This window comes from Tamandua tetradactyla, chromosome 2 (assembly GCF_023851605.1).
Source record: "Tamandua tetradactyla isolate mTamTet1 chromosome 2, mTamTet1.pri, whole genome shotgun sequence".
Classification (NCBI taxonomy): domain Eukaryota; kingdom Metazoa; phylum Chordata; class Mammalia; order Pilosa; family Myrmecophagidae; genus Tamandua; species Tamandua tetradactyla.
This window is the reverse complement of record NC_135328.1, coordinates 68,565,657-68,579,005: the sequence shown is the minus strand read 5'-3', so window position 1 is coordinate 68,579,005 and position 13,349 is coordinate 68,565,657. Positions and strand designations below refer to the sequence as shown.

The 13,349-nt window shown below is 37.1% G+C and overlaps 1 long non-coding RNA gene across 2 annotated transcripts in view; it reads left to right on the top strand.

Annotated features, from left to right (window-relative positions):
• The window catches only part of LOC143673457 (uncharacterized), a 102,846-nt gene extending 90,584 nt beyond the window's left edge, over positions 1-12,262 (top strand). For both annotated transcript variants that reach the window (XR_013170375.1, XR_013170376.1), the window contains exons 4-5: positions 7,954-8,036; positions 11,958-12,262. This is a non-coding gene — a long non-coding RNA (uncharacterized LOC143673457). The remainder of the gene's footprint in view (positions 1-7,953; positions 8,037-11,957) is intronic.
• Positions 12,263-13,349: the final 1,087 nt, after the last annotated feature.

Below are 13,349 nucleotides of genomic sequence, written 5' to 3'. Positions count from 1 at the left end.
GCTCAACAACACACTCTTAAACAATGAGTGGGTCAAGGAAGAAATTGCAAGAGAAATTAGTAAATATCTCAAGGCAAATAAAAATGAAAACACAACATATCAAAACCTATGGGATGCAGCAAAGGCAGTGCTAAGAGGGAAATTTATTGCCATAAATGCCTATATCAGAAAAGAAGAAAAGGCAAAAATGCAGGAATTAACTGTCCACTTGGAAGAACTGGAGAAAGAACAGCAAATTAACCCCAAAGCAAGCAAAGGGAAAGAAATAACAAAGATTAGAGCAGAAATAAATGAAATAGAAAACATGAAAACAATAGAGAAAATCAATAAGACCAGAAGTTGGTTCTATGAGAAAATCAATAAGATTGATGGGACTTAGCAAGATTGACAAAAAGAAGAAGAGAGAGGATGCAAATAAATAAGATCAGAAATGAAAGAGGAGACATAACCACTGACCTCACAGAAATAAAGGAGGTAATATCAGGATACTATGAACAACTTTACACTAATAAATACAACAATTTAGATGAAATGGATGGGTTCCTGGAAAGACATGAACAACCAACTTTGACTCAAGAAGAAATAGATGACCTCAACAAACCAATCACAGGTAAAGAAATTGAATTTGTCATTCAAAAGCTTCCCAAAAAGAAAAGTCCAGGACCAGGCGGCTTCACATGTGAATTCTACCAAACAATCCAGAAAGAATTAGTACCAACTCTGCTCAAACTCTTCAAAAAAATCAAAGTGGAGGGAAAATTACCTAATTCATTCTATGAAGCCAACATCACCTTCATACCAAAACCAGGCAAAGATATTACCATAAAGAAAACTACAGACCAATCTCTCTAATGAATATAGATGCAAAAATCCTCAACAAAATTCTAGCAAATCGTATCCAACAACACATTAAAAGAATTATACATCATGACCAAGTAGGATTCATCCCAGGTATGCAAGGATGGTTCAACATAAGAAAATCAATTAATGTAATACACCATATCAACAAATCAAAGCAGAAAAATCACATGATCATCTCAATTGATGCAGAGAAGGCATTCGACAAGATTCAACATCCTTTCCTGTTGAAAACACTTCAAAAGATAGGAATACAAGGGAACTTCCTTAAAATGATAGAGGGAATATATGAAAAACCCACAGCTAATATCATCCTCAATGGGGAAAAATTGAAAACTTTCCCCCTAAGATCAGGAACAAGACAAGGACTTCCATTATCACCACTATTATTCAACATCGTATTGGAGGTTCTAGCCAGAGTAATTAGACAAGAAAAAGAAATACAAGGCATCAAAATTGGAAAGGAAGAAGTAAAACTATCACTGTTTGCAGACGATATGATACTATACGTCGAAAATCCGGAAAAATCCACAGCAAAACTACTAGAGCTAATAAATGAGTACAGCAAAGTAGCAGGTTACAAGATCAACATTCAAAAATCTGTAGCATTTCTATACACTAGTAATGAACAAGCTGAGGGGGAAATCAAGAAACGAATCCCATTTACAATTGCAACTAAAAGAATAAAATACCTAGGAATAAATTTAACTAAAGAGACAAAAGACCTATACAAAGAAAACTACAAGAAACTGTTAAAAGAAATCACAGAAGACCTAAATAGATGGAAGGGCATACCGTGTTCATGGATTGGAAGACTAAATATAGTTAAGATGTCAATCCTACCTAAATTGATTTGTAGATTCAATGCAATACCAATCAAAATCCCAACAACTTATTTTTCAGAAATAGAAAAACCAATAAGCAAATTTATCTGAAAGGGCAGGGTGCCCCAAATTGCTGAAAGTATCTTGAAGAAAAAAAACGAAGCTGGAGGTCTTGCGCTGCCTGACTTTAAGGCATATTATGAAGCCACAGTGGTCAAAACAGCATGGTATTGGCATAAAGATAGATATATCGACCAATGGAATAGAATAGAGTGCTCAGATATAGACCCTCTCATCTATGGACATCTGATCTTTGATAAGGCAGTCAAGCCAACTCACCTGGGACAGAACAGTCTCTTCAATAAATGGTGCCTAGAGAACTGGATATCCATATGCAAAAGAATGAAAGAGGACCCGTATCTCACACCCTATACAAAATGGATCAAAGATCTAAACATTAGGTCTAAGACCATAAAACAGTTAGAGGAAAATGTAGGGAGATATCTTATGAAACTTACAATTGGAAGCGGTTTTATGGACCTTAAACCTAAAGCAAAAGCACTGAAGAAAGAAATAAATAAATGGGAGCTCCTCAAAATTAAACACTTTTGTGCATCAAAGAACTTCATCCAAAAAGTAGAAAGGCAGCCTACACAATGGGAGACAATATTTGGAAACGATATATCAGATAAAGGTCCAGTATCCAGAATTTATAAAGAGATTGTTCAACTCAACAACAAAAAGACAGCCAACCCAATTACAAAATGGGAAACAGACTTGAACAGACACCTCTCAGAAGAGGAAATACAAATGGCCGAAAGGCACATGAAGAGATGCTCAATGTCCCTGGCCATTAGAGAAATGCAAATCAAAACCACAATGAGATATCATCTCACACCCACCAGAATGGCCATTATCAACAAAACAGAAAATGACAAGTGCTGGAGAGGATGCGGAGAAAGAGGCACACTTATCCACTGTTGGTGGGAATGTCAACTGGTGCAACCACTGTGGAAGGCAGTTTGGCGGTTCCTCAAAAAACTGAATATAGAATTGCCATATGACCCAGCAATACCATTGCTGGGTATCTACTCAAAGGACTTAAGGGCAAAGACACAAACGGACATTTGCACACCAATGTTTATAGCAGCGTTATTTACAATTGCAAAGAGATGGAAACAGCCAAAATGTCCATCAACAGATGAGTGGCTAAACAAACTGTGGTATATACATACGATGGAATATTATGCAGCTTTAAGACAGGATAAACTTATGAAGCATGTAATAACATGGATGGACCTAGAGAACATTATGCTGAGTGAGTCTAGCCAAAAACTAAAGGACAAATACTGTATGGTCCCACTGATGTGAACTGACATTCGAGAATAAACTTGGCATATGTCATTGGTAACAGAGACTATCAGGAGTTAGAAACAGGGTAAGATAATGGGTGATTGGAGCTGAAGGGATACAGACTGTGCAACAGGACTAGATACAAAAACTCAAAAATGGACAGCACGATACTACTTAATTGTAATGTAATTATGTTAAAACACTGAATGAAGCTGCATCTGAGCTATAGTTTTTGTTTGTTTGTGTTTTTTGTTTTTTTCTTTTTTATATATTTTTTTATTTTTTATTTTTATTATTATTTTTATTTTTTTCTCTATATTATCATTCTATATCTTTTTCTTTTCTTTTGCTAGTTCTTTTCCTAAATCGATGCAAATGTACTAAGAAATGATGATCATACATCTATGTGATGATATTAAGAATTACCGATTGCATATGTAGAATGGAATGATTTCTAAATGTTGTTAGTTAATTTTTTTTTGATTAACAAAAAAAAAACTTTCCACTTCAAAAATGCTGAACTTAGAAGACATAGAAGCCCAGAATTCATTCAAAATCCCATATCTGCCTCACCCAAAACATCTAGTGTCAATTTTCCACCTTCTTCCTCCTTGCCATCTATCCAGTTTACCCTCAGTTCTCCAACCCTACAGCCGTAGTCTCACTTTAGGCCTCCATTTCCTCTTGACTAGACCTCTGGTGTCTTCTGACAGGTCTCCCTGTTTCCAGTAGCGCGCTGCCTTCCACCCACCTACAATTTACTGCCCGCAATTCTGATGATGTGATCTTCTATCTGCAATGTGTCCGATTAGGTTGCTTCCTAGCTTGAAAACTGTCACTGGCTTCCATTGCTTAGAGAATGAAATCCAAACTTCTTACTTTGCCATGCTTCATGATCTGCCCTGTGGCCATTTCTATTTTTTCAGCCCTACCATTGAGACACCCCCACACCATCCTAGAAATAGTCCACTATTCTCAGAATCTTCCAGGCCATTTCATTTTCTGTCTTTACTCAGTCTACTTTGATTATCCTCCCCATCCCCATTTGCCTTATAAACATTCATCTTCTTGACTGAATCAATACTAACTCTCTGACTCTCCCCTCTCCAATATAGAGCTGACTTCCCCTCCTTCAGGTCTCCCACATATTCTGTAGAGACTTCTGGCCATAGCACCCATCATGCTTTATTGCATTGTTCACATGGTCATTTCCACCTCCAGATTTAATCTATCTGAGATTAAAACTGTACTTTATCTAGCCCATAGTAAAATGCTTGGCACCTAGCATGCATTTAATATATATTGGAGATAAGAGGAAGGAATGAGAAGAACTGAGTGGAGCCATACTCTTGTCAGCTATAAGAACTGTAAATTTATAGTAAACTTTCCTGTTGCAGTGGAATAAAACCCTTGTACACAGCCAGCCCTGCTTTCCTCTGTGACCTCACTTCAGGCCTGTTTCCTCCTCCTTCACGTTCTCTGGAGTAATTTGCCTTCTCATAGTTTCGAGGACATGCCACACTCTTGTCAGACCACCGTGCACTCCTCTTGCCGATTCCTCTAAATGGGAGGTGCTGCCCACACTTTGCAGGGCTTTTTGGTTCTCATTAAATGTCACCTGATCAAAGAGGTGTTGACAGAGCACCTTTCTAATGTAGGTCTCTCCATGTTATGCCAGGTTATTATGTTTTACTTTATAATGCTTTGATTTATTTCTCTTTCTAACTCCACACATTGTACTTATTTTATGTATTTGCTTACTTTTTTGGCTTGTATTCCCCACTGTCATGTCACCTCTTGGAGGGCAAGGATCACATTGGTCTTGTTTACAATTTCACATCCAGCACTGCACAGGGCCTGGCACGTACTAGGCTCTTAATAGGTATTGTTGACTTATATATGATCTAACCTCAAAGGGTGGTTTTGAAAGTTAGTTCAGGTACAGTATGTGAATGAGGCTTATAAATGGAAAATATTATTTCAGTATGAAGCATCAATATTATCGTAACCAGAGCAGGAATAGAAGAACATGGGAAGTAGGTGCCACCTTCCTTTCTTTTGGAAAAACAACAACAACAACAAAAAAAAACGAATATGCAGCTTGAAATCAAGTAATGACTCATTTTTTGAGTATGAAATCTCAGTGACCATTCCAGCAAAGAGAAACTTTTCTATGCAAAGGGGAAGTATTATTTCTCAACATATTTTCTGCCATAAGCTGAATAGAAAACTGGTGCAAAGAAGGTGAAGATAATGCTTTCAGTGAAGGTGGCAGGTGGTTTGGGCTCTGGGTCCCAGGAGCCAGACAGAGGAAATGTCTTCCTGTAGATATGGCTCTTCCCTCTATTCACTCCATTTTCAGTGTAAAAGACGCAAGTCTAGGTGAGTAATTAAAATAGGATATACTTGGATCAGGGAGGTAAAACATATACCAGTACAGGACTGGTAAATCGGAGATCAGAAAAGGAGAGATGTGCCATGATTTTCTCCACTGTTTTCCCAGCAAAGTACCTTTTCTGTGTCTCATTTCCCCTCTCTGCACCCCAATTTCCATAGTTGTAAAATGAAATAATAATAACATTTTATAGGTTTTTTGTTTGTTTTTAATGGGCAGGCATTGGGAAATGAACCCAGGTCTCTGGCATGGCAGGCCAGAACTCTGCCACTGAGTCACCATTGCCCACCCATTTTATGGGGTTTTGAGCGATGAGGCCATACATGTAAAGAGCTTGGAACAGTGCCTAGTGTATAGTAAGCTCTCAGTAAATGTCATCATAATCATCATTTCTTATAAACAGTCTCAGAAATCCCAATATTTCCCATCTGGGGTAAGAGGAGTAGGATAGGTTCTCAGAATGTCACTTGAATGCTAAACACAGTAGCACCAGTGTAAGACTAGGACTCAGACTATTTACAGTGCTCTTATCTATTAGATTGAAACTATCTTTTCCTGGTCCTCCTCCTCTCTCTCTCTCTCTTGGTTATTGTTTCAGAAGCAGGGAGGTGATCTATATTTTGTTTATTTTCCCTAAGGCCCAGGAATTTATGCCACTATTATGTAATGTGGAAATAAAGTTTAATAAATCATAGTATTCCTTTGACTACATAGGGCTAATCAGTTCATGATTTTTTTTAACTTTTTATTTAGACTTCAGAAAAGTTGCAAAATTATTATAGTTGGTTCTCATGTACTTTTCACCTAGCTTCTCCTAATGTTAGCATCTTACATAATCATAGCAAAGTGATCAAAACTAAAAAAAATCCATATTGATATAATCCTATTAACTAAAGTACAGATTTTATTTGAATTTCACTAGTTTTTCCACTGATATCCTTTTCCAGTTTCATGACCCTACCCAAGATCACACATTGCATTTAGTTGACCTCCTGTCTATATTTCTTCAGTTTCTCCTTGTCTTTCATGATCTTGCTACTTTTGAAGTATGCAGTTTGTTGCTATTTTGTGGAATGTTCCTAAATTTGCTTTTGTCTGATGTTTCTCATGATTAGATTGAGGCTATCAATTATTGGGAAGACTAACACAAAGGTAATGTGCCCATCTCAGAACATGCTATCAGGGTGACATGATGTCAATGTTTTCTTACTGGTGATGTAAATCTTGATTATTTGGTTAAGGTGGTTCCTGCCAGGTATCTCCAATATTAATATTTTTCCTTTTGTAATCAGTAGAGATCTTGGTAGGAAGATACTTTGAGACTTTGCAAATGTATTGTTTCTCTTCAAACTTTTGCCTACTAAAGTTAGCATCAGTGGACCTTGCCTCCAGCAAGCTATGGTGTTTTAAGATGATTTTCTATTTCCTTCATTCTTTCAAGTTTGTTAATTGTAATTCACTTGCAGGAAGAGCTGTCTCTTCTCCATTCACATATTTTATTTATTTATGTCTATATAGGTTCATGGATATTTATTTACTTTATTCTATGGGTTATAATCCATTACCATCATTATTTATTTTGTTGCTCAAATTGTTTCTCTTTTGACCATTGTGAGCTCTTTCAGGTTGGGTCCAGTATCTTTTCTACATTTTACATTCCTTTTCTGAATACTCCTTTACTTTCCAGAATCATATGATTCTCCAGACTCATCTTGTATTTTCCCTGCCCCAGCCTTGTAATTAATCATGTTTCAAAAACAAACAAATGAACACACACACACATGAAAAATGACAAAACTTTGGTTTCTTTTATTGGAGAATGGCTTTTGGAGAGCCTAAATCTAGTCAATAAGTGTGCTCATTGCCACTAGAATGGCATTGCTTCTAGGCTGTCCGAGAAGTCAGAGCAAGGGAATGTAAGTATGAATACTTACCTATGCATACACACAGATCTGGGTGTACTTCTATGTCTATATTTTTTTGTATATATATTTTAGAAACTTAAGTTTATATTGACACCTGTGATTCTGATCTAATACCACAAGGTTAATTCCAGCCTTCCCTCTTTCTTTCCTGAGAGTGAGAAATCTGGTTCTTATTATCTACAATATATTTACTTAATATTTCAACTCTAGTACAAACAGAGAGTGGTTTCAAAATTGAGAAACAAATTTACCAACTAGATTACAGTATTAGTTCACTTTACACTCTGTATTTTGTGTCAAATCATACTAGCTGAATGGTGATCATTATTATTATGATTTTTGGCTTTTTTTTCCAAGGGGAGAAAAACCTTTGTAAAAAGTACACATACTGGAAGGTGCTTCACCTCTTCATCCTGTTTCTGAAGAACTTCAAATATATTCTGGTTATCTAATAAGCATTAATCAGAAGCATAGTATTCAATGCATAGTTTATTGTATATGTAATTAATGCATCAATGCTTTGGAAACTGTAGTTCCAATAAAAAAGCAGGGCTTGTCACATAATCCCTTCAGTTTTTTTGGTTTGTTTTTTATTTAGCAAAAACAACGTTCTTCTCAGAATGTGAAGATATAAACCTGCTCCAGGGAAGCATGACACCTATACCCAAGAGTCAGATACAGGTAAGCTAAGTAACAGCTTTTACAGAATGATGCCTGAACAAGAACAATTACTGTCTGTGTGCACACGTACACACACACACACGTGGCCCAGGCCAATGACTCATTTTCAAATCAATGCCCTTTTCTAGTTAACAGTAAAATGTTTTTTTGAAAATTACTCTCACTTTGAAACATCTGAGCCTTTTTTCTTTGCTTTTTAAATGCAATTTTATTGAGATATTCTCACATACCATATGCTCATCAAAAGTATACAATCACCAATAGTTTACGATATCATCAAATAGTTGTGCATTCCTTACCACAATCTATTTTTGAACATTTTCATTACTCCAGAAGAAAAATATATATAAGAATGAAAATAAAAATGAAAATGAAAACCACCTAAAGCAGCTCATACCCCTTATCCGCACCTATTATTTATTTATTTATTTTCCTTATTTTTTTCCTCATCTGTCCATATATTGGATAAAGGAAGAATCCGCCATAAGGTTTTTTTGTTTTGTTTGTTTGTTTTTTAGTTTGCTACAAGGTTTTCATAATCACACAGTCACACTATAAGCGCTATATAGTTATACAATCATCTTCAAGAATGAAGGCTGCTGGAATACAGTTTAACAGTTTCAGATATTTCCTTCTACCTATTCTAATACACTAAAAACTAAAAAGGGATATCTCTATAATGCCTAAGAATGATCTTTAGAGTCTATTTTGAAATCTCTCAGCTACTGAAAATTTACTTTGTTTCATTTCTCTTCCCAATTTTGGTCAAGAAGGCTTTCTCAATCCCATGATTCCAGGTCCAGGCTCATCCCTGGAAGTAATGTCCCACACTGTCAGGGAGAAATACCCCTGGGAACCACGTTCCATGTAGCACTCAGTGAATTTACCTGCTGAATTGGCTTCAAGAGAAGAGGCCACATCTGAGCAACAAAAGAGGCTCTCTGGGGGTGACTCTTAGGCAAAATTACAAGTAGGCTTAGCTTCTCCTTTGTAAGGTTAAGTCTCATAAGGCATCTAAGTCTTTTAAAGGAAAGAAGGAACTTTGTGCAATGTGTATATTTTCATGACAGCAATTACACCAACTATTTTGGGATTCTCTTTTGCAACTGTCTTCAAACCAATTTACAAGTGACTCAAGATGATAAGTTACTTTACCTTATTGCCATGTCCTATATATTGATACATATTATCCAGTTTGATTGCTCACTTTATCACCCTTGGCTCTGAAGGACATTTGGCCATTTCAAGTATGTTTCTAAAGTATAAAAATTATCCATCCATCCAAATATGAAAATTTGAGGATGTTGCATTATGTGTTTCAGGGATAATGATAATTCCAAAGACGATTCCCTTGCTAACCCAGCTGACCGCTCTTCTCCCCCAAAACAAAACTTGAAGCAGTTGTAGCTCTGTTAAAATAGTTGTCTAGTCTTAAGCTCATCTCCTTTCCAAGCATACACCATTCATTTCATGGTTTGTTTAGCTAAGCATCACACCTTCAACATAGAGAAATTCTGAAACAGGTGCAAAGTTCTTAAAATCCTTCACAATATTTTTACATGTAAGGATCCTTTATTTTTGCTTCAGTGTCACATTTAGAGAAATAGTTGTCCTGAAAGAATACAGGAATATGCCTCTAACAGCAAGCTAGTAATGTACTAGAAACAGACTTACATTTGCTGAGTTCATCATCCATTACACCATTCTGTATTACCAGTGAGGCCAACACTGCTCCTCTACTTCCAGCCCATTTCTAAATTTCTCAAAGGTTTGATTACAACATGTTGATAGTAAGTTGTGATGTGGTGGGATGCATACTAGATTGGAATCAGAACATTGGTGTTGACAAAATGAGTCAGAGACTAAAAGCATTAGCACAGTGCCTGGCATCCAATTGTATTTAAACGTTGATTTGAAACTAAAATTTAGAAGAGAAGTTAAGGGTATAGACGTAAAAGCTTATTGTATTTTATATATACAATATAATATTGGGATAAAATGGAGTTATAAAGGGGGCTCATGGATTGCTTAGTGGTACAATTCTTGCCTGCCATGTGGGAGACCCAGGTTTGATTCCCAGCCTGTGCACTTCCCCTCACCCCCCCCCCCCCCAAATTCAACAAATGGTGCTGCAATAATGGAATGCTCACATGAAAAATGAAATGTGACCCCCACCTGCACAGCATAGAAAAAGAATGCAGCTGAAAGAGGTCAGGCATGGAATCTCTTAATTCATAATAGCAAAAGTATTAAAAAGATTAAAGAATCTAACAGTCTATAATTATTCTGCCAGGTCATAAGGTGTAAGCAAGGAATCTGAGAATATCCTATAACTGTACTCCAAACCAGAGATTGGATTAAGTCACAGTAGTAATTTTTTAGTTTCCTATAACAGGATTTATTTCCTTAATATAGGAATGTTCAATTCATCACACTGAAATTTTTATATAGACTAAACTTCTTATCCATTCCTCTAAGCTGGCTCTTTTTTTTTTTTTTTGCATGGGCAGGCACCAGTAAACGAACCTGGGTCTCCAGCATGGCAGGCGAGAACTCTGCCTCTGCACCACCATTGCCTGCTCCTAAGCTTCTTTACTTCTATCTACCCATGCTCTTCTATAGCACATGGTGCAAAGCACATACCCATGTACATGCATGTACACACACGTGCACACACACACACACACAATTACTCTTCAGTACAGATTAAAGCTAAGCAGAGTTAATCAGTCAGCTTTTGCCTGATAATTTGGACTTTAGGAAAAACCTCTCTTATTTTTCTCCTTTTGAGAAGCCTATGGAGAAATGAATTAGTATTCTCAAATTTATTGGCCTCATGCATTGCCTTTCTTCCCTCCCATGTAAACCTTGTAGTCTTGCCAAGATTTTCTAATATTTGCATGTCAGACAAAGATTACAAGCCCCTTGGGCTGGATTCACACCGACCTCTTGGCTTTTGGCAGAACCTTATATAGCCTTGTCACTAGTTTGATGTTACAGCAAATAATGCATCCTTAGAAAGGCCTTTGCACTGAAAACTAAGGAAATTCAACCACAATAAACATGCTGAGGATAAATTTAGGCACTGCTGTAATTATTAGGTCAGAAGCAGGTAAGAGCAATTATTTCTGTACTTTACAAAGGCAGGTTGGAAGTAGCTGGCTCTGCAAGGAGAGACCAAGGTGAGTGAGGGCTGACGATGCTCAATCTAAAAGCCCACATAGGCCAACATTCAAATACTGCCTCCTCTCTATTTTTCTCCTCTACGCTATGCCTTTCCTTTGTTTTTAGAAGTAGTCCTAAATCACTTAGTATTTCCTCACCACCCCCACCCCCAACCCTCACTTCTTTCTGTGCTTACAGGCAAAAATAGTGAATTAAGCATATCTAAGGTTTTAAGGCTCAAAATCACCTTGAATAATTGTCTTAAGAGGTTGAGGCATGATTTTCCCTCAGTGCCCTAGTCTTAATACTATTTCTTTTCAGAGGTGACATCTGTCAATACCAATGGAACTCTCTTGGGTAAATGAGCTGTTGCTTAGGACATTATAAATCATTTTTGGAATCAAGTTTATTTTCAAGCTGTTTTTAAAGTCTTGGTGCTGTGCGAACTGAATAGAACATGCTAAGTGTTTCAGAGAGCAGTGAAGGCTCTCAAGTACTAAAGGCCTTTGCACTGAAAACTAAGGAAATCTGACCACAGCAAACAAGCTGAGATAACTTGCTGGACTTAAGACAACAAATGGAATTTGTGTCCTCTGAGGAAACAAGAGCACTTGTGTTTAGTCAGAAAAGCATGCAGGTTTGCCAAGGGCCTTCCAGAAGGAAATTGCCCCAGCACCTGCAGACCCATCATTCACTTAGGGTGTCTAGGTTAGTCCTCACAAGGGACTGACAGGTGTCACTGTGACTTTTTTACAGATGAAAACATGGAGGCTCAGAAAAGTTGGTGCTCTTGAAATCAGAATCTGTTGGACTGTGAAGGCCTTGCTCTTCTCACTCCCCCAAAAGGCAGATGTTCTCTATGGCAATCATCCTCAGTCTGTGTTGAGTGGAGCCCCAGTGTTCTTCACATATTTGGCATTGGAACTGAAGCCATGACCCCTTATCACCAAACTTCTCCCAGGTCTCTCAGCCCTGCTCCTACCAGTGCAGCTCCACTTTTGTCTGTTTTAAATAGAGAGCTTCAGCATGAAATAAGGTTCTACAGCTAATGGAAATTTGAAAACCCTGGCTGCATGAGAAGAATAAAAATCCATTTTATAAAATGAAGCCCTAGTGTGTATGAGAGCATGATTGATAGGTAAAAAATTGGGAAATATTTTGCCTCTTTCTCTGCTTCAGAAGATATACCCAAAGAATACTATAGAATGACTCCAGTCCAAGCATTGCTGCAGGGTAAGAGCTGACTGAAACTTAGAGTCATAGGTTACATTTCACTCAGTCATCAACCTACTGTGTGCTGCTATTTTCCCTTCCTCAGTTTGCACATCTTATAGGCTGGAGATAATAGTAGTTGCTCTATCATCCTTAGAGCCTAATTATGATATTCAAAGGTGAACAAAGATAAGAAACTCTTATGAAAAAGAAAAAAAAAGACTGAAATATAAGATATTGTTATCACTATATTTTCTATTTCTTAGGAAGTTGGAAAATTGCCAGAAATTTATTGGAATATTTCAGTTAAGATTTCAGGAACAATGTTAAGAGTTGAGGATGTTTTAGCACAGGACAGTTGGGGACATAAACAGCATAAAATGATTTCTAAAAGCTCACTCAGAACAATTATTTTAGAGTTAATGGTTTATTAATTTCATAATATCTTCCCTTGAATTTTAGTTATTCACAATATTTGCTGCTGCTAGTTTTTAAACTTTCTAATTAAAGTATATAATATGAATCACTTTGCCCTTTTTTCTCTTTCTTAATTGTCATGGCAGACATATACTAGATTTAAAAGGATGAATTAGCTAATATGCAATTGAAATTGCCATCTGGCTCATGTTGGTTAAGACAAGGAGGAATTGTTTCCTAAATATCTGCCTGTCTGTCTCTTTCTTCCTTTCCCTCCCTTCCTCCTGTCCTTCCTTCCAGCAAATGTTTATTAAGCACCGACTATGTGCACATATGAAGAGACTATAACCTCAGTTCCAAAGGCTCCGAGTCCAGCATCTAAGTAGATATGCACTTCACCATGATAAGAGGTCTGTCTTTATCTTCCCTGTCACTACTGCAAGCGCCCTACAAGCAGAGGATGAAATATGCACGTGTGCCTGCAGATGTCCAGTGAGACTTTGTGAAGGTTTACCTATT